This window comes from Nerophis ophidion, linkage group LG17 (genome assembly GCF_033978795.1).
Source record: "Nerophis ophidion isolate RoL-2023_Sa linkage group LG17, RoL_Noph_v1.0, whole genome shotgun sequence".
In the NCBI taxonomy this organism is placed as follows: Eukaryota; Metazoa; Chordata; class Actinopteri; order Syngnathiformes; family Syngnathidae; genus Nerophis; species Nerophis ophidion.
In genome coordinates, this window is record NC_084627.1 from 25,343,992 (window position 1) to 25,369,293 (window position 25,302).

At 42.3% G+C, this 25,302-nt stretch overlaps 1 protein-coding gene across 1 annotated transcript in view; it reads right to left on the reverse strand.

The window, feature by feature from the left end:
* The window catches only part of si:dkey-112m2.1 (transmembrane protein 132C), a 591,189-nt gene that overhangs the window by 85,498 nt on the left and 480,389 nt on the right, over positions 1-25,302 (reverse strand). The gene's annotated exons all lie outside the window — the stretch shown is intronic.

A 25,302-nucleotide genomic window follows, 5' to 3' on the forward strand; every position in this document is an offset into this window, starting at 1 on the left:
CTTCCTGCTAGATAATGTTGAGTTAACTGCAGCACACTTTCCCCCACCATCAAACCACTTTTTTATTCAAGTTAACTTAAAAAGACTAGGGATTTACAATTTGAAACAAACTGAAGAAAAAAAATCGCAAATAGGCACGGACAGGCGGAGTAATAGTACTCTCTGCTATAGAAGGAAGCAGATTCGTACAGCCCCATTCCTCGCGGTTTACCTGACGAATTGAAAGTTACAAATTGAGGTGTTGCAATATCCACAACAGCCACCAGACGACAATAGTGTTGAATATCTTAAAATGTTCCAACTTTGACCACAGCATCAGTTGCTATGTAGAGTGACACTTTCCATCATTTTAAGCACTACATTGCAAAATGATTCTTCCCCCACCCTATATATATATATATATATGTATAAATATATATATACATAAACATAAATACTGTATATATATATATATATGTATATACAGTATATACAGTATATACACACACACCAACATATATATATATATATATATATATATATATATATATATATATATATATATATACCCTTTTTTACAGCTGGTCCCAGCTACATTCGGGCAGAAGGCGGTGGACCCCTGGACAATTTGTCACCTCATCGCAGGGCCAACACAGATAGACAGACAACATTGAAAATTACATTCACATACTCGGGCCAATTTAGTGTTGTATGTTTTTGGAGGTGGGAGGAAAGCCGAAGTACCCGAAGGAAACCCACGCAGTCACGGGGAGAACATGCAAACTTCTCACAGAAAGACCCTGAATCCGAGGATCAAACCTACGCCCTTTTTGTGAGGCACATAAGATAACCTCCGTATATATATATATATATATATATATATATATATATATATATATATATATATATATATATATATATATATATATATATAAATTCCTTGGTGAGTGGCGAACAGTTAAAAAACAGCCAAGTATGCTGGGGGCCGGACCATTGATGGCCTTAAAAACATTATTTATAATTAATATAACGATTATCAATTATTGACGTCTACTATTTGATCTTATAATCGCCTGTGTCCGAATTGCGATGCAAAAATATATTAGTTCCCCCAACCTAAACAGGACGTACTTTAATCATGCAATAAAAAAATAAAAATAACAACAGTGTCATTCAGGAAACTTGCATTAACTTGCCCTAGATAAAATGACACAAAATGAACAAATTGTACCCCACTTCCTGGTCTTGCATCTTCACTTGGCTACTGTCTGTCAACTCAAGGCCTAACTATTATTTTCATTTTGGTCTTTCTCCAATTCTATGACAATCGGGGTGTTCCAATTTTGAGGTAGGACTCCACTTCCACATCAAAGAGAAAACCAATAAAAAGATCAGTACTGTTTCGGTCTCTGCGTGATGAATATAAGTTCTCTCTGCTTTCAACTTTAAATCGAAAATAAATTACAACGATTCTCTCCAACTAAATTAGACTCTGCGCTTGATAAAGACAACTCTCACAATGAGACCTTCACGTCAACTCTGCGCCATTCTCCTCAGTGAATGATGAACCAATTTTCTCATAATTGCATTGCAAGACTGGGTGTGACTATTAAACACCTGTGTGAGAATGCTCTATATATGTTGTGTTTTATCTCTTCGTAATGGCTGTTTTCACTCAATAGACCATTACCAGTGGAAGACACAATGGATAGAGGCCCCGTACCGACTGCTCAATACAAGTGCAAAATAGTTTGGATTCAACCCTGATGCAATTGACAAAATAGCAAAACACATCATCTTGAATTTCAGTGCGAGACCATGGTGGGGTGTCATAAAAAGCAAGGCGCATCTTCTCCTCAACTAAAAGCATCTTGCATCCGACTTGCCAGGCCGCTTAAAACCTTCCCGTGGATCTGATGAGCGGAACATTGCGTCTTTTTTTAGATTAGATTAGATCAGATAGTACTTTATTTATTCCTTCAGGAGAGTTCCTTCAAGAAAATTAACATTTTCAGCACAATCCCATTCAAGATCAGGCAAACATTACAGGGAGACAGAACAGGATCGCTGACGGGTCTGCCGGATTCCAGCGCCCCTTACAAAAAAGATGAGATACCGGTAAACAAACATGTGTGTAAGAGGGAAACATCAAAAATCAAAGAACACAAAGGACATTAAAGTAACGGAGCTGATGCAACCAGCCACTTCTACACACAGCTATGAATTAAAAGTAAAAGATACATATACACTGTGGTGGCCTCTGCGGTGTTCCACACCATCGTCCGCTGGGGTGGAGGGAGCTTGGCCAGAGACAGGAGCAGACCCAATAAAGCAACCAAGAGAGCCGACTCCACTCTCGGCCGCCAACCAACTCTCAGCCAGTGTCCAGTCCGCATGGATGAGCGAGGATACGTCCAAGGAGACTGAGGTGTCCGACACCTGCTCACCCAGCCAAGACACCACGAAGTCTCTCCGTCCCGGCGCTCAGTGCTAGCCCCGCAGCCCTGTCCCCTCATCCCCATTTCCTCCAGTCCCTCCAAACCGACTCCGGTGTGGCAGAGACCCAGCAGCTGGTCTCCATGGCCAAAAGACTCCTGGGAAGCAGATCCAGAAGTCCACAAAAAAGCACCGCAGAGTTCACGAAAGTGCCACCCCTTGTCACACAGTTCCAAAAGGCAAAACGATATAATAACACATGAAAACAAGAGGGAAACACAAAAGGATGACACAAGAGCACAGAGCTCCTGTCAACAGCAGCCACTACACCAGCACCATTTTGTAGTCTCATTGAACCCGATAAACACATGATGTTGCCAAATTGCTGCATTATTAAGCAACAAACACACAAATGTCCCCCCACAGTGCCAACCTGCAGCCAAATATATACCGCCTTGAAAAAAAGACAAGAAGAAGAATGTTCTCCCCCTCAGCTAGCAGCTTATCTTAACAACCTGACAATCATGCACAGAGCAGAACAATAAGCGCGAGAGCGCCCGTTAAAAGGCTATAGTGCTTGTGTGTAACTGGGCTACAATGGAGGAGCGTGTTGGAGTGCTATCATTGCAAATAAATGAAGTGTGACCAACAACCCACACTGGTGCTACTCAAGGAAAAAAGTCACCGGGAGAAGAAGGCAATGTATAAATCAAAGGTACACCCGTGCCAACATGTAGACCCCGTTTAGACTAAGCCGGATAAGGTTATCCAGGGTAAGTCCCACCTAACCTTATCCGTGTCCACACACAACAATTCCACCGTTTAAGACCCCCTTCCCCTGCGTACTAGGTCACAACGCGACCTAGTATGCATGCGGGGAAAATGTGCACGTCATAGTTACCTCCGGTGTTGCTTTGTGTGCAAGTTCTTAAATGTAACTTATCTGAACAGATAGGCTCCAGCACCCCCCACAACCCCAAAAGGGACAAGCGGTAGAAATGGATGGATGAACAATATCTAATGTGGTATTTCAATTAACTGGGATCCAGTGTGCTGTGGGGCCCTATTGTAGTGAATCACACCTGAGACATCATAAATTTATCAGGCATTTTTACGGAAAAAACAGTGGTACTGTTTTCCTTTCCATTTACAGTAACATATTGTAAAAAAAACACCGCAAATGTTTTTGTAAAATTCTGGGGACTGAGCTGACAGATTTTTTTACGTTTAGATCTAAAATATGTTTTTTACACCACACATAAAAAAATGAATATTTAAATTCTAAGTAATTGGGAAAAACTAAGAGGCATATACTTATACATTTATATCTACCAATAAGAACTGTTTATATTTGAATCGTACCATTTCCCGGTACCTAGGATTCAATACCGTTACTCAATTTTTGCAATTTTCACAATTTTTGTGTGTTTTCTTGTGGTAAAATGTTTTTATTTGTGTAACAATAAAATTTTAATAATTTTAAATTTAACATATTTATTTATCTGTATCGATTGATCTTCAAACATATCGAAACAATAACCAACAATGCAGTGTTATTGTCTTAGAATTGCATTAAATTAAAAAAAACATGTACTCCTTTCTTTTTCCATCTGGAAAATATGTGCTAGGGGTCCTTAGAGGCAATTAACGCAATTAAGGTAAAAAAAAAAATGAGCAAAAGAGGATGGATTAAAAAAAAAAAAAAATTATTAAAATGCAATTTTTTCCCCAAAAATATTAAACTACAAATGAAATTAAAGCTGCAAGCAGCGTTGGTCGGGCCCGCCTTTGGCTGCTGCCCCCGAGACCCAAACTCGTAATAGGCGTTAGAAGATGCATGGATAGGAGCTACTATTATTATAAGGTATTGTGTGTAGAATTTTGAGGACAAAAAAGATTTAATTCCATTTTCCATTTCACATTGTCATTGTCTAGTGTTAGTCCTAAGTGGCCCAATTATTTTGTGCAGTGGTACCCATAGGTGTCCCAATACTTTTGCCTAGTGTTAGTCCTAAGTGTCCCAATACTTTTATCCAGTGGTAGTAGCCATCTTGAGACAACAGCAGCGCAGCAGCATCAGCGCAGTTGATCTTTGAAGGGTCATAAAATCAAAACTGGAGCAGTAATCAAAACCTTTTCAATAACTTTTAATCAGAAGGGTTCAAACTCTCTCCTGTGCGAGTTTGAAACCGAAACGACAAAGGCGCTCAGAGGAGATAACGTTTGAAGAAAGGTGACAGGTTTTTACAAAACTTTTGTGTTGAAGGGGTAATTGCCAACTTCCTGTGGATTTTTGCTGAAGGATGTCAATTATTAAAATGTAGGTCTAAGTGAGACCTACATAGAAGTTTTTGTTTCATGTCTCTCCAACATTCCGACCGGAAGTTAAAAGCAGTTTTGTTTGTGTTTTCTTCTTAGGAGCAGTTTTTTCTGTGTTTTATTCAAAAATTGCGCTAGAGCGCAATTTGGAGTTTGGTTTTTTTTACTAGATTGCAATTTTCGCCAGTCCCGATGTGTGTGCCAAGTTTGGTGAGTTTTGAAGCATCTTAAAGGGGTCAAATTACAACGCAAAGAGGCAAAAATTGAATTTTTTAGGCAAATTTTGCTTCGGAAGGGTTTTTGCAAAATTTATTTTGATTTTTCCCCTACAAGATACAATTATGAAATCTAGGTCTAGGTCAGCCCTACATAGAGGTTTTTGTTTCATGTCTCTACGAAATTCCTAACGGAAGTTACAAGCAATCTGTTTTTTTTTTTTTTTCCTAGGGGGCGCGAGAGAGCAATTTTGATTTTTGGGGTTTGGTTGTTTAATAAGTTGGGAAGGTTTGCCAGACCGATGTGTGTGTCAAATTTGTTGAGTTTTGAAGCATGTTAAGGGGGTCAAATTAGGGTGCGAAGGTGCGGAATAATAATAAAGAAAGAATAAAACGCACGAAAAACAATAAGTCCTTTGGCCATTGCCAAAGGACTCCCTGTGGGAGTCTGGGAGTCCTTTGGCAATGGGCCATACGGGCCCTAAATAAAGCCAAAACTTTACATTAACATTACAAATTACGGTACGAGGAACCAAGTTTATTATGATATTTGCAAGTTAAAAATGAAAAAGCTAACATATTTTTACACAGTAGGCTTTTTACCTGGGGAAGACGTAGAGGATGATGATGTCGCTGTTATCGTCACCAAATGTTAACGCGATTTCTTTCACTGTGTTGTTGGCTGCAGCCAAATTGCTAACGGTGCCAAATGCAGGAGTTGCAGCCGTACATCTAAATTGGCTGTCAAAAAATCTGCAATCTGCAGCCATGAGAGAAATCCTGTGTTGAACAGGTGCTTCCTCAGATTGGGAGTATTCCTGCCACTTTCCTTGATTTTTGCATCACACATATTGCAGCGAGCGTAATCTGTATCGGCATCGCATTTGGAAAATGTCATGACTTGGACTTGGGTGCGGTTTGTTTTCCCGCGGTGCAAAGCAATTGGACCGGACACGACGTGAAGGCAATGACATTTTAATGTTATTCAAAAAAAGGAACAAACAAAAAGTGCTCACAGGGGAGGTATAACAACTTGACTCTGAAAAAAAAAACTAGCACTATGGCATGAATAACAAAAAACTTACTTTGAACAAGATATGGGCTTGGATCATCGGCGTAGAGCAAGGGTGCATAGAGGGTGGTAGAGGGTGATCGAGGGTGGTGTCGCCAGCCTGACTACCTGGCAACTGTGTCTTAAATAATACTGTGGTGATTGAACAGGTGCGTGAGTCAAAACCAATCAGGTGAGTGACATGACAGGTGAAACTAATGGGTAACCATGGAAACAAGACAAGGGAGTGAAAAAGCAGGAACTAAAAAGAGTCCAAAAACCAAACAGGACATAACTTAAACAAAACATGATCCCAGACATGACAGAAAAGACAAGCCATACTTAACAGAGATGAGTTTTTGTCATGAAACATTAATGGGTTGCACGATTACTAGGGGCATGATCACTTGGAAATTGCCTGTTTTTCTCTCAAGTGCCAGCAAGTACTCTTTTGATTGATTGAAACTTTTATTAGTCGATTGCACAGTACAGTACATATTCCGTAAAATTGACCACTAAATGGTAACACCCCAATAAGTTTTTCAACTTGTTTAAAGGCCTACTGAAATGAAATGTTATTATTTAAACGGGGATAGCAGGGCCATTCTATATGTCATACTTGATCATTCGCGATATTTCCATATTTTTGCTGAAAAGATTTAGTAGAGAACATCGACGATAAAGTTCACAACTTTTGGTCGCTAACAGAAAAGCCCTGCCTTTACCGGAAGTTGCGAACGATGACGTCACCCATTGACGGCTCCTCACATCCTCACATTGTTTTTAATGGCAGCCTCCAACAAAAAGAGCTATTCGAACCGAGAAAACGACAATTTCCCTATTAATTTGAGCGAGGATGAAAGATTTGTGATTGAGGATATTGATAGTAACGGACTAGAAAAAAAAAAAATCAAGTTAAACAAAAAAAAACGCAATTGCATTGGGACAGATTCAGATGTTTTTAGAGACATTTACTAGGATAATTCTGGGAAATCCCTTATCTTTCTATTGTGTTGCTAGTGTTTTAGTGAGTTTAATAGTACCTGATAGTCGGAGGGGTGTGTTCACGGGTGTCTTGAGGCCAGTGTCTGATGGAAGTCGACGACAGCTGTATGGACGGTACAAGCTCAGCTGATCTCCGGTAAGTGGCGACTTTTTACCACAATTTTCTCACTGAAAACTGCTGGTTGACATTTGGTCGGTATCCATGTTCGCTAGACCACTCTGATCCATAGGAAAGCTTCACCTCCGGGAATTTTAAACAAGGAATCACCGTGTGTTTGTGTGGCTAAAGGCTAAAGCTTCCCAACTCCATCTTTCTACTTTGACTTCTCTATTATTAATTGAACAAATTGGAAAAGATTCAGCAACACAGATGTCCAAAATACTGTGTAATTATGCGGTTAAAGCAGACGACCTTTAGCTGTGTGTGTGCGCAGCGCTAATATTTCCTAACAGTCCATGACGTCACACGTACACGTCATCATTCCGTGACGTTTTTAACAAGAAACTCCACTGGAAATTTTAAATTGCAATTTAGTAAACTAAAAAGGCCGTATTGGCATGTGTTGCAATGTTAATATTTCATCATTGATATAAAAACTATCAGACTGCGTGGTCGGTAGTAGTGGGTTTCAGTAGGCCTTTAAGTCGGGGTCCACGTTAATCAATTCATGGTAAAGTGCTCATTCAAACAGATGCGATGTCACATGCAGCCCAGGCACCAACGCTGGATCCTAAGTGAATTGCTGCACGGTAGTATCGGCCCGTTTCAGTCGGTGCCAAAAAAGTACCGGATGCGGTGCCCATCCCAACTTACATCCATGTAGTATTCACTGTTACAAACGGCCCTCTGAAGGCAACCATTATTGTGATGTGGCCCTCAATGAAAAAATAGTTTGACAAGCCTAAAATAGGGGCTTGTGCCGGCTATACAGGAAGCTATAAGCTATAACAGATTATAATATTAACTCGTTCATTGCCAAACAGTACACAGCGATCCAATTCAAAGTATTTTTTAGGAAAATCCATCCTTTATTTTTCTGGAGGAGCCTTACAATAGAAGGCTACTCTAGCTACACAACAAATCGAGCTAACATTGTTAACCTATCATGCACACGTTTCTAACCTACTGGTATTACTTACCGTGTCATTGTCTCCTCCATTGCCACAAATAGTAGTCACCAAAACCGCCATTAAAAATATTTTTTTTCGGAAAAATCCTATCTTTTTGTGAATGTTTGTAGGCTAAGCTGGACTCTTTGCACACACGTTGGAAGCAAATTATTCACAGTTGAAGGCACATTGCCACAAATCATAAAATTAAGGCACTTTTAACTTCAGATGAGGCTGAAAGTGTGTGTAGTTATTTGTGTCGGTTAAAACAAACCAACAACATATGGAGTTTCATCGTGAACATGTTAAAAAATAGCTGCTTCGTGCAAAAACGTTTGGGTACATTTTTAATACATATGGATAATCCACTTGGAAAATACGTCACGCTTGGGGCATATTCCAAACGGCTCGTTTGTGAGGTAGACTGAAGGAAGGCTAAATGGTTTTATAAATATCTTCGCAATAACTTCATGGTTTGATTTCATATTTTCGTGACTTACAGAGATCCCAAATACAAATAAGCAGGTACCAATCATACTTGTTAAACCTCCTGATTTTCCTGGGAGACTTCCAAATTTCTCGAAAATCTACCAGGGCAACCATTCTCCCGAATTTCTCCTGATTTCCATCTGGACAACAATATTGGGGACGTGCTTTACAGGCACTGCCTTTGGCGTCCTCTACAACCTGTCAGCATGTCCACTTTTCCTCCATACAAACAGCGTGCCGTCCCAGCTACATTATATATGCGGTTTTTACACACACATAAGGGCACACTTGATCAACAGCCATACAGGTCACACTGAGGGTGGCCGTATAAACAATTTTAACACTGTTACAAACATGCGCCACACTGTGAACCCACACCAAACAAGAATGACAAACACATTTCGGGAGAACATCAGCGCCGTAACACAACAGGACAAATACCCAGAACCCCTTGCAGCACTAACTCTTCCAGGACGCTACAATATACACCCCCCAACCCACCCATCTCCCGAATTCGGAGGTCTCAAGGTTGGCAAGTATGGTACCAATAGGTAAGAAATGTTAGTTTTGCATGATAGGGCCCCTTTAAAGTCCATCTGAATGGAATGTCAAATGACATCAGTTGTGAATTGTGAATTGTGAATTATATTTATATAGCGCTTTTCTCAAGTGACTCAAAGCGCTTTACATAGTGACACCCAATATCTAAGTTCCATTTAAACCAGTGTGGGTGGCACTGGGAGCAGGTGGGTCAAGTGTTTTGCCCAAGGACACAACGGCAGTGACATACAGGTTTTGGAACCACATATGCTGCCATCTAAGCGCCGTCTTTTTCATGGACGCCCCTGCTTATTTCAGCAAGACAATGCCAAGCCACATTTAGCACGTGTTACAACAGCATAGCTTCGTAAGAAAAGAGTGTGGGTACTTTCCTGACCCGCCTGCAGTCCAGACTTGTCTCCCATCGAAAATGTGCGACGCATCATGAAGCGTAAAATACGACAGGGGAGACCCCGGACTGTTTAACGACTGAAGTTCCACATTGAAGGCTTCAACAAATAGTTTCCTCAGTTCCCAAATTTTTATTGAGTGTTGTTAAAAGAAAAGGTGATGTAACACAGTAGTGAACATGCCCTTTCCCAACTACTTTGGCACATGTTTTTATTACTGTGTATTTGATAGGTGCCGTCTGAAATTTAACTATTTCTTAAAATAAATATATATAGCTAGAATTCACTAAAAGTCAAGTATTTCATACATATATATATATATATATATATATATATATATATATATATATATATATATATATATATATATATATATATATGTGTGTGAAATATATATGAAATACTCGAGTTGGTGAATTATACGCCACCCCTCTTAAGCACCCCCCCCACCCCAACCACGCCTCTGCCCTGGTGTCGAACCCACTTGAGTAGCTACTGCCGTCGGAGCCACTTGAGTATCTGCTGCCGTCGGAAGCAGATACAGATGCAAACTTAAGCTAGTGGGAGAAGCTGTTTTGTAACCAGGCCACAGGTGGGTAGGCTTCGGGAAGCCTGTGAGCCAGTATTGGCAGGGAAACAGGAAATTCTGGAGCTTTGAAAGAGTGTGGAGTGGGTGAGGTGGGAGGAGTTTGAGCCTTGGAAGTATGTGGTGTGGTTCATGTAAATTACTGAACAACAAAGCGTTTCATGTAAAATATTACCCCAAACGTATTCCTGGCCACATCATGTTCTGTCACTGATTAGAATGTAAACACACATTTTCTGCAGTCACTTCCGGTGGCTCCCTGGCAGGTGTCATTCAAATTTCCTCGATAAAAGCTGAAGGTCTTGGGTTCGAAACCCGGCCTCAATAAAAAAAATTATAAATGCTTTAATAATGTTGAAAGTGTGTGTTGCATATAATTAATAAAATCATTCATTGAGATACAACTATCACATTATATTATTTAACATATTTGACATTTAGCATGATTTTGTAATAATCCACTTTTTTTATTAACATGGTGCTGGCACACCCATGATATCAGCCTTTGAAAGCTTCTCTGAGACCAGTGTTTTCCAACCTTTTTTGAGCCAAGGCACACGTGGAAAGGGATTGTGATCAGCGTGCTGCAGGAGTAAAGTTCAACACCTCTCTCCATGGCACTGAAAACAGCGCCATCAGACGGGGCCGTGGCATGTGCTGACGGCGAGACACAGCTGGCAGATGATTAGATTGCACAGGTGGTACATGTTACGCTAATCATCTGTTGTCTTTAACAGTGAGCGGTCGGGTGCAGGAGCAAAAGGAAGTTGGAGAGAGATTGGAAGTCCAAAAAAGGTAATATATTCATTGATGGTGGTGTTGAAAAACAATAAACCTGTTGTAAAATCGGTACGCTTGGCTACTTTGACGTGCATCTGTGGAACCGCAAGACACCGACTTCTACAGCACATTCTTTGCATTGAAAAATTCCAGAGGCACACCACCAGCAGAAATCATTAAAACCCGAAACTCAGTTGACAGTAAAAATGTTGTATCACGCACACACGCTGTGCTTCCTGCTGCTGCAGGTGCACACAGAAGATCCACTGCAAACACCAGAGACTCCCACACACTCATCAAGCGGACCACGCCTACTCTCCGCTGCAGCCGACGGCAGGCCACACCGATGTCGGAACGTAAACTACTTTCGTAAGCTGCGTGTCTCCGACTTCGTCCTGATCTTGCTAGTGACTACTTCCTTGTGTTTTTCTTGATCCTGTTTCTCCTGCTCTTCCACAGTGTTCGTGTCACCACTGCTGCTTCCCTTCTGGCCTCCCTTTGTCTTCCTGGATTCCCCGACCTCGTTTATGGACTTTGGACTCGCTCTCCTGCCTCGGGTCCCTCGCTTGGATTTTGGACTCCCTCTGGCTTGTTCCCTCTTGGATTTGGACACCCTTTTCAACCAACACGCACCTCAACAAACCTTACAGTATCTACATATGATAAATTCCACACATAGTCTTCCATGCAAACACATAGTAGCATACACACTCCACGTAATCATCAAGTCTTCAAATAAACCTGTTGAACTTGACATTCCTTCGCTGTGCCGTCTCCTTCCCCAGTAGCAAACTTAACAGTACGTTCCGACCAAGATGGAACCAGATGGCACTCCTAAGTCTTCATTCGGACATCGGGCTCGGACTTCCCCCAGTACGGATCTGTCAACAATCCAAGATGTCCTTCAAGAACACCAGGCCCGTTTTTCCACCCTGGAGGACAAATTGGACGTTGCTTTCGCCAGCCTGTTGTCAGGACTCGACAACCTCAGCATTGGTCAGGTGACACCTCCCGCACCCACCATCAGCACATCATGTACGCTCACCACCGGAGGAGCTACGTGTCTCCGGGAACCGAAGATAGCCATCCCTAAAAATTTTGAAGGATGTTTCGAACAGTGTCGCGGCTTCTTGATCCAAAGTGAGTTTATTTTTCTACACCAACCTTCTCGATATGCTAACGATGGTGCTAAGATTGCATTTATCTTTTCCCTACTTTCGGGGCCTGCTTTGAAATGGGCCACATCAGCCCTTAGTAAGAATTCTGGACTTAATATGAACCATACTTCTTTCCGAAAATAATTCTTGGCTGTATTTGATCATCCTGCTGAGGGCGGACACGACGCCTCCCGACTCCATTCCATGCGGCAGCGCCCCCGGTCTGTAGCTGCCTACACTTTGGAGTTCATGACCCTGGCGGCAGAGAGTGGATGGGACGACAAGGCACTGCAGAGCGCTTATCCGAGAGGTCTAAATGACTCTATTAAGGACGGCCTGTTGCGGGACAGACCTTCTAACTGTCAAGACCTCATCCAGTTAGCTCTCCTTTTTGACCAACGACTCATGGAACGTGAGGCGGAGAGGGAGAGCGATTACGGCAGCGCAACTGCCGCAGGAGTCACTGGATTGACCAATCGCCAATTCACCAAAAGTTCTGGTAACGTAAATCTGGATGCCACCATATATCATGAACCCATGCAAATTGGCAGGTCCCAACTATCTTTGGAAGAGAGACAAAGGAGAGTCCAACTCAGACTAAGTCTATACTGTGGTCGGGGAGACCATCAGATACGAAATTGCACTTTTCGGCATAAAGGGTCGGACTCACCAGCCGAGGGGATCCTGGTGAGCCATAGAACTGTCCCCATGACCCCGTCCAGGAGGAACCCCAGCATTCTGTTCCCTGCTAGTCTAGCTTGGGAAGCTAGGACATTGTTCATTGACGCATACCTGGACTCAGGAGCCGACGAGAGTTTCATGGACTTGAGGTACGCCCGAGAGAAGTATGTTCCTTTGGTACCTTTGAAGGATTTTGTCTCGGCCCATGCCTTAGATGGCCACCTTTGGGTCCCATCAAATGTCGCACTAAACCATTATCTCTTACCATTTCTGGCAACCATACAGAAGACATCAGTTTCTGGGTTTTGGACACTCCTGTAGCCCCCCTGGTTCTAGGTCGATCTTGGCTAGTTCAACATGATCCCCACATCTCATGGACAACTGGTAAGATCCTGGCTTGGAGTAATCACTGCCATGCTCAGAGTCTTAAGTCTGGAGTAGTACCATCAAAAGGCCCTAAACCATCATCAACCCCGGTGGACCTCTCCTGTGTTCCCAAGATTTACCACGATCTTGCCGCTGTATTTAGTAAGGAACAAGCTTTGTCTCTTCCACCTCACAGACCATATGACTGTACTATCGATCTCATTCCCAATGCTGCTCTTCCATGCAGTCGACTGTACAATCTGTCTCTTCCGGAAAAACAAGCTATGAAGGATTACATCTCCGAGTCCCTTTCTTCAGGAATCATCAGACCATCTAAATCGCCTGTAGCTGCTGGGTTCTTCTTTGTGAGCAAAAAGGATGGTTCACTTCGCCCATGCATTGACTACAGACAACTGAACAGTATCACTATCAAGAACAAGTATCCTCTACCTCTACTTAGTTCATCCTTTGAACCTCTCACACCTGCCACCATTTTCTCCAAGTTAGATCTTCGCAATGCATACCATCTGGTCCGCATCAGGGAGGGAGACAAATGGAAAACAGCGTTTAACACTCATCTAGGTCACTTTGAGTATAGTCATGCCTTTTGGACTCACCAATGCTCCTGCTGTTTTTCAGGCCCTGGTCAATGACATACTTAGGGATATGACTGATCGATTTGTGGTGGTTTACCTGGATGACATACTAATTTTTTCCAAGACCCTTCAGGAACACCAGCACCACGTCTGCCTCGTCCTTCAACGACTTCTGGAGAACTGTTTATTCGTCAAAGCTGAAAAGTGTGAGTTTCATTCATCTTCTGTTGATTTTCTCGGATTTGTCATTGAAGAGGGACATATCAAGGCTGACCCCAAGAAGGTGAAGGCGGTGGTGGAATGGCCACAACCCTCTAATCGTACCGAATTACGTCGATTTCTGGGATTTGCGGGTTTCTACAGACGTTTCATTAAGGACTTTCGTAAGTTGGCTGCACCCCTTCACGCACTTACATCTACCAGTATACCTTTTCAGTGAAACCGTGGAGCAGCCATGGCATTTTGGTCCCTAAAGAGAAGCTTCGTCACGGCACCCATCCTGGTATACCCGGATCAAGACTGCCCCTTCATTGTCGAGGTAGACGCATCCGATACAGGAGTTGGTGCAGTTCTTTCCCAACGCTCCAAGATAGACAACAAAATCCATCCTTGTGCATTTTTTTCTAGACGTTTAGCCTCTGCTGAGTGTAATTACGATGCGGGAAATCGGGAGTTACTTGCTGTCTATGAGGCATTAAAGGAATGGAGACATTGGTTGGAGGGCTCTAAACACCAGTTTCAGGTGCTCACTGATCACCGTAACCTTCTCCATATCAGATCAGCCAAAAGACTTAATGATAGACAGGACCGTTGGTCCCAGTTTTTTGGTCGCTTTGACTATGTTCTATCTTACAGAACTGGATCCTGCAATACCAAGCCTGATGCGCTCTCTCGACAGTTCTCTAAAGAGACCACCGACAAGACCCCAGAAGAGACTATTCTTCCTCCCTCCAGGATTATTGGCATGGTCACTTGGAAAGTGGAGGATCTTGTCCAAGACTCCCTACAGAAGAATCGGGGACCAGGTGGCGGACCTCCCAACAAACTTTTCGTTCACAGGAATCTACGTCCTCAAGTGTTGAAGTGTCATCCTGGATTTCAACGTACTCTGTCATTCATCCGCCGACGATTCTGGTGGCCGTCCATGGCCCAAGATACCCGTGAGTTCATCGCCGCATGCAATAATTGTGCACGGAATAAACCGTCCCACAGGCCACCGGCAGGACTGCTATGTCCTCTCCCCATCCCCAGTCGTCCATGGTCCCACATTTCCTTAGACTTCGTTACAGGCTTTCCCTCTTCTCAAGGTAATACCGTCATACTCACAATTGTTGACCGATTCTCTAAAGCTGCACATTTTGTTCCACTTCCCAAACTCATTTCATCCTCTGAAACTGCTGACCTCCTTACTAATCATATTGTTAAACTACATGGCATTCCGGTGGACATTTTTTCAGACCGTGGTCCTCAGTTCACTTCAAGGGTGTGGGAGACCTAATGCAAAGGTATTGGGGCCACAGTCAGTCTTACATCTGGCTATCATCCACAGAGCAATGGTCGGGCGGAAAGAGCTAACCGGAGTGTGGAGACCATGTTGCGTTGCATTTCCGCTCGACAACCCTCTTCTTGGAGCAAGTTTCTTCCTTGGGTCGAGATTGCCTACAACTCAATGAAGAGTTCAGCAACTGGGTTATCTCCATTTCAATGTTCCCTTGGATACCAACCTCCCATGTTTCCCCAACAGGAGTTAGAAGCATCCACCTCTTCATCTCGGAAACACACCAAAAAGTGCCAGCAGATATGGAAAACTGCTCGTGCTTCTTTACTTAAATAATCTGAAAAGATGTGCAACATCGCCAACCGGAGATGCATTCCAGCCCCTGTTTACTTCTTCGCACTAAGGACCTGCATCTTGAGGTACCATCACGTAAACTCGCACCCCGTTTTGTAGGACCCTTCACCATAGAGACGATTATCAACCCCGTTGCAGTTAAATTATCTTTACCATCATCTATTAAACGACACCGAGTAGTCCATGTCTCCCAGATAAAGCCAGTTGCTAGTTCGCCATTGTCATCCCCTGAACCTATTCCGCCTCCTCCTAGAGTTTTGGACAATGGTGATTCAGTATGGGCTGTAAAAGAGATACTCGGGGTCCGTCGTCAAGGGAGAGGGTTAGTTTATTTGGTAGATTGGGAAGGTTATGGACCTGAGGATAGATCCTGGGCTCCTGCCTCATATCTTGCTGACCCCAATCTTCTCAAGGAGTTCTATCGGGTCAACCCTGGAGCTCTTCGGCGCTCGTCGGGGGCCTCGCATAAGGGGGGGCACTGTTGTATCACGCACACACGCTGTGCTTCCTGCTGCTGCAAGTGCACGCAGAAGATCCACTGCAAACACCAGAGACTCCCACACACTCATCAAGCGGACCACACCCACTCCCCGCTGCAGCCTACGGCAGGCCACACCTGATGCTAATGAAGGAGGGCAGTATAAAGATGGCCGACGCTGACTCCTCGATGTCGGAACGTAAACTACTTTCGTAAGCTGCATGTCTCCGACTTCCTCGTGATCTTGCTAGTGACTACTTCCTTGTGTTTTTCCTGATCCTGTTTCTCCTGCTCTTCCACAGTGTTCGTGTCACCACCACTGCTTACCTTCTGTCCTCCCTTTGTCTTCCTGGATTCCCCGACCTCGTTTATGGACTTTGGACTCGCTCTCCTGCCTCGGGTCCCTCGCTTGGATTTTGGACTCCCTCTGGCTTGTTCCCTCTCGGATTTGGACACCCTTTTCAACCAACACGCACCTCAACAAACCTTACGGTATCTACATATGATAAATTCCACACATAGTCTTCCATGCAAACACATAGTAGCATACACACTCCACGTAATCATCAAGTAATCAAATAAACCTGTTGAACTTGACATTCCTTCGCTGTGCCGTCTCCTTCCCCAGTAGCAAACTTAACAAAAAAGTTCTTGTCGCAATTCTTGGATATGAATTTAAACCATAACCAACCAGGAATCACTACAGCTCTTGTCTCAAAGTAGGTGTACTGTCACCATCTGTCACATCACGCCGTGACTTACTTTGAGTTTTTTTCTGCTTTCCTGTCTGTGGTGTTTTACTTCTTGTCTTGTGCTCCTATTTTGGTGGCTTTCTCCCTTTTTTTGGAATTTTCCCGTAGCAGTTTCACGTCTTCCTTTGAGCGATATTTTTCCCCCATCTACTTTGTTTTAGCAATCAAGAATATTTCAGTTGTTTTTATCCATATTTGTGGGGACATTGTTGATTGTCACGTCAAGTTCAGATGTACTTTGTGTACGCCGTCTTTGCGCCACAGTAAGTCTTTGCTGTCATACGGCATTCTATTTTTGTTTACTTTGTCGCCAGTTCAGTTTTACTTTCGTTCTGCATAGCCATCAATCAATCAATCAGTGTCTATTTATACAGCACTAAATCACAAATGTCTCAAAGGACTGTACAAACCACTACGACTACGACATCCTCGGAAGAACCCACATAAGGGCAAGGAAAACTCACACCCAGTGGGACGCCAGTGACAATGATGACTATGAGAAACCTTGGAGAGGACCTCAGATGTGGGCAACCCCCCCCCCCCCCTCTAGGGGACCGAAAGCAATGGATGTCAAGCGGGTCTAACATGATACTGTGAAAGTTCAATCCATAGTGGCGCCAACACAGCCGCGAGAGTTCAGTTCAAAGCGGATCCAAGACAGCAGCGAGAGTCCCGTCCACAGGAAACCATCTGAAGCGGAGGCGGATCAGCATCGTAGAGATGTCCCCCAGGCGATACACAGGCGAGCGGTCCATCCTGGGTCCCGACGAGCGGTCCATCCTGGGTCTCGACTCTGGACAGCCAGTACTTCATCCATCGTCATCGGACCGGACCCCCTCCACAAGGGACATCCCTCAGCTTCAATGCCTTTTCTTAGGGGCATTTAGCTTTTGTTTATTTTTGGTTAAAGCAATAGATTCCTTTTTACCTGCACCCTGCCTCCTGCTGTTCTCGACATCTACAAAGCAATTAGCTACCTGCTGCCACCTACTGATATGGAAGAGTGTTACACGGTTATTCTGCCAAGCTCTAGACAGCACCGACAATCAACAACAACACATCATTTGCAGACTATAATTACTGGTTTGCTAAAAACATTTTTAACCCAAATAGGTGAAACTAAATAATCTTTCACGGCACACCAGACTTTATCTCACGGCACAATAGGTCGTGGCACAGTGATTGAAAAAACACTGTCTTAGACCACCATTTTTTGACTTTGGTATTTTTCAAATCCTAGTTACATCCCAATGTTCAAATACCTGGGTGGGATAGCCAGAAAAAAGTTGGCTGAGTGAAAAGGTTTATTTATCTTTACTGTACAAAAAGTACAGGGCTACCGATTAAATGATAAGTGTCTTCCCCGTATTGCATGCATGGGGGATTGGTGTGGTTTTGAGAGCTTGCTGTGCGTTTGGCCCACACGTGTGTTTGTGAATTTTGTATTTTGGCATGGAATATGTAACTATGAAATATTTTAATTATCTGATCTTTTGACTCCTGCCAGTGATAGTTTTCTTGATATTGGAGTTACTTACTTAGCTTGAAACAGCCATTAAAGGCCTACTGAAATGACATTTTCTTATTTAAATGGGGATAGCAGGTCCATTCTGTGTGTCATACTTGATAATTTCGCGATATTGCCATAATTTTGCTGAAAGGATTTAGTAAAGAACATCCACGATTGAGTTTGCAACTTTCGGTGCTAACAGAAAAGCCCTGCCTCCACCGGAAGTCGCAGACGATGACGTCACATGTTTGATGGCTCCTCACATATTCACATTGTTTTTAATGGGAGCCTCCAACAAAAAGTGCTATTCGGACCGAGAAAACGACAATTGCCCCATTAATTTGAGCGAGGATGAAAGATTTGTGTTTGAGGATTTTGATAGCGACGGACTAAAAAAAAAAAAGATTTAAAAAAAGTACAAAAAAAATAACGCGATTGCATTGGGACGGATTCCGATGTTTTTAGAGAAATTTACTGGGATAATTCTGGGAAATCCCTTCTCTTTCTATTGTGGTGCTAGTGTTTTAGTGAGTTAAATAGTACCTGATAGTCGGAAGGGTGTACGTCCACGGGTGTGTTGACGCCCAGTGTCTCAGGGGAGTCGACGGCAGCTATGGACGGCACAAGCTCATCTTTTCTCCGGTAAGAACTGACTTTTTAACCACAATTTTCTCACTGAAACCTGCTGGTTAACATGTGGTCGGGATCCATGTTGGCTTGACCGCGCTCTGATCCATAGGAAAGTTTCACCTCCAGGAATTTTAAACAAGGAATCACCGTGTGTTTGTGTGGCTAAAGGCTAAAACTCCCCAACTCCATCTTTCTACTTTGACTTTTCCAATATTAATTGAACAAATTGCAAAAGATTCAGCAACACAGATCTCCAAAATACTGTGTAATTATGCCGTTAAAGCAGACGACTTTTAGCTGTGTGTGTGTGTGCAGCGCTCATGCTTCCTAACATCCCGTGACGTCTTGCGTACACGTCATCATTACCCGACGTTTTCAAGAAGAAACTCCCAGGAAATTTAAAATTGTAATTTAGTAAACTAAAAAGGCCGTATTGGCATGTGTTGCAATGTTAATATTTCATCGATATATAAACTATCAGACTGCGTGGTGGGTTGTAGTGGGTTTCAGTAGGCCTTTAATCTCATCTCATCTCTGCTACTGCTACTTATCTCTTTAGTCGTGTTTGTTTTTAGAAAAGTTGATAGTGAGGATTAGAAACATTTAATTTTGTCATGGTCAAGCAGTCAGCATTGTGAAACAAATCAAAGTATATTAAATCATGCATTTTGTGTTCCTGTGAGTGCTTGAAGCAAACAACAGCGCTTGCATCATATTTAAGTTACAGCAAAGTTTATGCTGGCAAACAGTAGTTATTACACCGTGTGCTGTTAACGCTCTTACCTGTTTATTCCATATCAATTATCCATGAAAAAGTCTATTTCCTTCTGCACCTACATACCCACCCTTCTCCCCTGCCGCCAGGATCAAACAAAATGACAACCTGCAGCCGTCCGCCTGAGATAAATGAAAGCGAGGGCAGCAGTATAAATCAAACCCAGGAGATTATTTTTGATGCTTCGTCATGGTCGGTAATGTCACGGCAGGGAGGATACTGGGGGTGTTTGCCGAATGTCATCTTTACACGGAACATAGTGTCCTCCCAGAAAACGTTGACTTGGACCTTTTTTGTGTAATTTGCATGTTTTCTCATTTTCTTTAGCTTCCTCCCAATGTCAAAGAGCATGTATTGTGAGATTCAAGTGCCGGGTGTGCAGTCAGCAGGGAATTTAAAAAGGATAAGCAGTATAGACCCTAAGTCTGGGGTCCCCAAACCTTTTGACTTGGGCACCACATTGGTTTAAAACAAGGAGCCGGGCTATTTATGTCTGTATAGTATAGGGTTGTCCCAACACCATCAATTTGATATTTCAATGTTTTTTGATGCTTTTCTAAATAAATGGGACCACATATACATATACATATACATATATATATATATATATATATATATATATATATATATATATATATATATATATATATATATATATATATATATATATATACAGTATATATATATATATACATACATATTCTACCGCGTATTCCCTTTGGGGTCGCAGGAGGTGCTGGGGCCTGTTTCGACTTGGAAATGAGAGGACCCAGATGCAGAGAGGAAGTTTCCAAAAATAACAGCTTTTATTTTGAAAAAAGTATTTCACAAAAATATATATAACGTACGGAAAATAAATCCGAGGATAAACACTTAACTCAAAAATCACTCCAAAAAATAAGGAGGAATACTACTTTAAGAAAATAACCTAACAAAAAAGAGAATATCAAGAAAAATAAACAAAAAGCGCTCCAACAGGAGGAAAAATAAACTCTAATAATATATACAAATACAATATCTATGAATAAAAAAAAATCACTCAATCAATGAGGAAATAAAACGAAATTTGGAATAACAAAAAACTCACCAATTAGGTCGACAAAGGAAAACTAAGGACGCTCGAAGGAGGAAAAAAGTAAACTCAAAATTTCAGAAAAAAAAAAAAACTGCTATGATCAAAAATGAAGGAGAACAAGAAAAAACAGGAGCAAGGCAGGGAGGGAATCAAGGACATGGACTTGGACATGAACATGGACGCTAGAAGGCACGATAGACGAGACGATCTGGCAAAGGACAAACGGAGAAGTGAGCTTAAATAGGACGTGGGAGTGATGGGGAACAGGTGGAAACAATCAGGAATCAAGGATGACGTCAGACTGGTGACACAAGAGGAAGGACCCGTGGTCTGAAACAAGAGGGTAGCTTTTCAAAATAAAACACATAAATCACAAGACAGAAAAACAAACAAGACTTCCCTCACCGCGGTTTGACAGTGCCTATCTCAGCTACAATCGTGCGGAAGGCGGTGTACACCCTGGACAAGTCGCCACCTCGTCCCAGGGCCAACACAGATAGACAGACAACATTCACACTCACATTCACACTCTAGGGCCAGTTAAGTGTTGCCAATCAACCTATCCCCAGCTGCATGTCTTTGGAAGTGGGAGGAAGCCGGAGTACCCGGAGGGAACCCACGCAGTCACAGGGAGAACATGCAAACTCCACTCAGAAAGATCCCCAGGATCCAACCCAGGATTTTCATATTGTGAGGCAGGCGCACTAAACCCTGTTCCACCGTGTCTAAAGTGAATAATTAAATCCACCGGCAGCATGCTTGTGCGATTTCACCGCTTCCGTGCGTCATTTTGTAATTAAATATACAGACCATGATTCATGTGTATGAAGAATGTTCAAAGGAGTCATATAGTGCACGCTAAAAAGTCAATTGTGCTGAGTGACATTGTTATTACCAGGAAAGATGAGATCACCTACCTAGGTTCCATTCTAAAGGCTAATCTTTCCTGTGATAAAATGGCAACCAAGGTAATCAAAAAGGTCAACCAAGGTCAACTACAGAATCTCCTCTCTGGTCAACAAAAGCACCATGAAGATTCTAGCGGGAACTCTCATTCAACCCTTTTTCGATTACGCTTGCACCTCCTGGTACCCCAGCACCTCCAAAACCCTCAAATCTAAACTCCAAACATCCCAGTACAAGCTATTCAGGTCACTTTTAGACCTCCACCCCAGATCACACCTCACTCCAACCCACTTCTCCAAAGTGGGCTGGCTCAGGGTGGAGGACAGAGTAAAACAACTTGCACTAAGCCTAGTCTATAAAATCCGCTACACCTGCCTGATACCGAAGTACATGTCAAACCACTTCCTTAGCCACAACACCAGGGGGAGCTCCACAAACCACGTTAAACCCAGATTCCGATCTAACAAGGGTCTTTACTCATTCTCTTTCTATGCCACATCAATATGGAATGCACTCCCAACAGGTGTATAAGTGAATTATATAAAAGTAAGTGCATCTCTATATTCCTTCAAAACCGCTCTAAAACAACACCTCCAGGCAACTTAAATAAATGATAAATGGGTTGTACTTGTATAGCGCTTTTCTACCTTCACGGTACTCAAAGCGCTTTGACACTACTTCCACATTTACCCATTCACACACACATTCACACACTGATGGAGGGAGCTGCCATGCAAGGCGCCAACCAGCACCCATCAGGAGCAAGGGTGAAGTGTCTTGCTCAGGACACAACGAGGTTGGTTCTAGGTGGGATTTGAGCCAGTGACCCTCGGGTTGCGCACGGCCACTCTCCCACTGTGCCACGCCGTCCCTAACTTCAACCCTTTACTAATACCCTCCTCCATTCACATCCCATCTCCCCGGATTATAAATGACCTAATGTAAATAATCAAATGTACTTCTAATGTATATACTTGTTCTTATGCTATCTGAACTCACTATGTTCTTGGCTGGCTGTACATATCCTACTAAGTAAGACCTACACTGTTTCAAAGTCCATTTCTCTGTTGATGCAATTGTTGATGACTAAAGTACTGATATCAACCAAAGCTCCTCATCCCAGCCCCCGGATTGTAAATAATGTAAATAATTCAATGTATATACTATGTTGATTAACCTGTCTGATGACTGTATTATGCTGATAGTATATATTTGTACCAGGAATTGATTAACGTGGACCCCGACTTAAACAAGTTGAAAAACTTATTGGGGTGTTACCATTTAGTGGTCAATTGTACGGAATATGTACTGAACTGTGCAATCTGCTAATAAAAGTATCAATCAATCAATTCAGTTGCACTTTCAGTCACAAAAGAGAGTCTGGGGGCAGGAGGCTCCTCTCCCATGACCAGGAGTACTGTACAAGAAACACCGTTATAGATTACTAAAATTAAATCAGAGACAAAATGATTTATACTCCACTCATTAATTACATATTGATTAACGACACCACCTGTTGGCCTAGTAATTGTATTTTGGGAGCATTGGGTGCATTTACATGGATTAAATACTAAGAGTTTTGGGGGGGTTTTTAACTCTGATTTTTGCAAAGAGGATGTCATGTGTTCCTGATTGTTGGTTTATTAGTCTATTACTTGCAACAATTTGTATTATACCTTCGCCCGCCTCATTTCTTCATTCACTTCCGTTCAATTCTGATCCTGATCCGATTTTTTGGGCCTCAGATCCAATCTGATTTTGAGTCCCAATACTTTGACAATAGATTACAAAACTGTTTTTTTTTTTTTAGCAAGTCAAGTAAACACAATAAGAGATGTTGACATTGCTTATCTTATTAAACTTAGAATTTGCAAGTATTGTTGTAAATACAATTAAATCTTAAACTTGGGATTTTGAATACTACATGCTATTATTTTTAACAAAATAAAGTGGCTATTGCACAATATCTAAACACAAACAAAAACCTGCTGTTGGCTCCCGCTGAAATCATTTGTTTTTTTTGCTGTCAAGGCCTTCCTGTATCGAGACACTTAGTCCATGAGTTTGCAAACAATGACAAAAACGACCCCTGAAAAATGTTTTGTAATAATAATACAATGAAAAATATTGATCTTATCACTTTAGTATTTTTTATATACTGATTCTATAAAAATTATCAGTAGTATCGACATCTGGGTCAACTACCCCTATTTTTTATTGAAGCTTTAGGGGTTAGCTTTTTGTGTCACCCTGCTTGAAGTGTGTGTGTGTGTGTGTGTGTGTGTGTGTGTGTGTGTGTGTGTGTGTGTGTGTGTGTGTGTGTGTGTGTGTGTGTGTGTGTGTGTGTGTTGCAATCTCTGCTATTACTTTTCCTCTGTTCCTCCACTGATAATGTTAATTGGAAGAAACATACATTTTTCGTCATGGTGGTCAATCAATCAATCTTTATTTATACATCCCTAAATCACAAGTGTCTCAAAGGGCTGCACAAACCACAACTACATCCTCGGTACAGAGCCTACATAAGGGCAAGGAAAAACTCACATTGTGTGGGTGCTCTAGAATGTATGCTCTAGAACAGCAGAAGTTGCTAGTATGATATCATGATGTGTTTTAGTTTTTTTTTTGACCACATTGTTATTTATTATTATTCAACATAAGAGAAGGAACTGTGGAGGTCAGCCAAGGTGAAGAAGTGGCTCCTCATAAAACCTGAGCACAATCAGAAAGCTGCACAGTGCAATACTCTCATTGTTTAATAAATCACTGTAACAAGACAGGAAAAAAAAAATCGCTGAGGAAAGCCAACCAGCAGAAAAGTAAACAAACAACTACAAATTAAAAAATGGACAGGATAAACTTCAAATTAAAGCTTGACAGATGTACATTGTACAGAGGATGTATCTGTGGCCTTGACAGAAAAATTGGATCAGATGAGGGAATTGTGTGTGTGCGTGTAACATGTATGTGCATGCACATGTGTAGGTTCTTGTCTCTCAACACAACAAATACTTCTAAGCTTTCAAAGAGCCTATATTGGAGTAAATGATGGTAGCAGTAGGAGTCATTGCTCACAGGCAGCCTGACTCAATAGATGAAAATTTGAAAATACTCATATTCCTTTCCTGCTACTTTTTTTAGTTTTTTTTTCGGGAGGGGGGGGGGTTGCTAGCCACAATATTTTGTAAACCTAGGGTTAGAAAACGGTGTTACAATGGAGACAATTTACAGAAACGTCGCATCAGATAAAAGTCGTAAAAAGTGCAAAATAGTTAAGCTGAGACATTTTGGAAATATTAACTTAGGTAGGTCTTTATTGTCATTGCAACAAGTACAACAAAATTTTTGCCACGAGGCGCCCCGTAAGAGATGGGAAAAGGTAAAACGCTGGGGAAGAAGATGAGTAAAAAAAAATACAATCCAGACTGGGCTCCTAAGGGGGGCCTAGTCTGGAGTGGGAAAAAAACCTCCGTGCAATGCACACATATACACGTTACATTTAATCATGACAAACTCGCAGCAGAGGGGCGGGGAGTTAGGGCCCTGGAAGGCAACTGCTGCTTTGAAGCGCTGCCATCCGACCATCACCCGAGGGGAAAAAGCG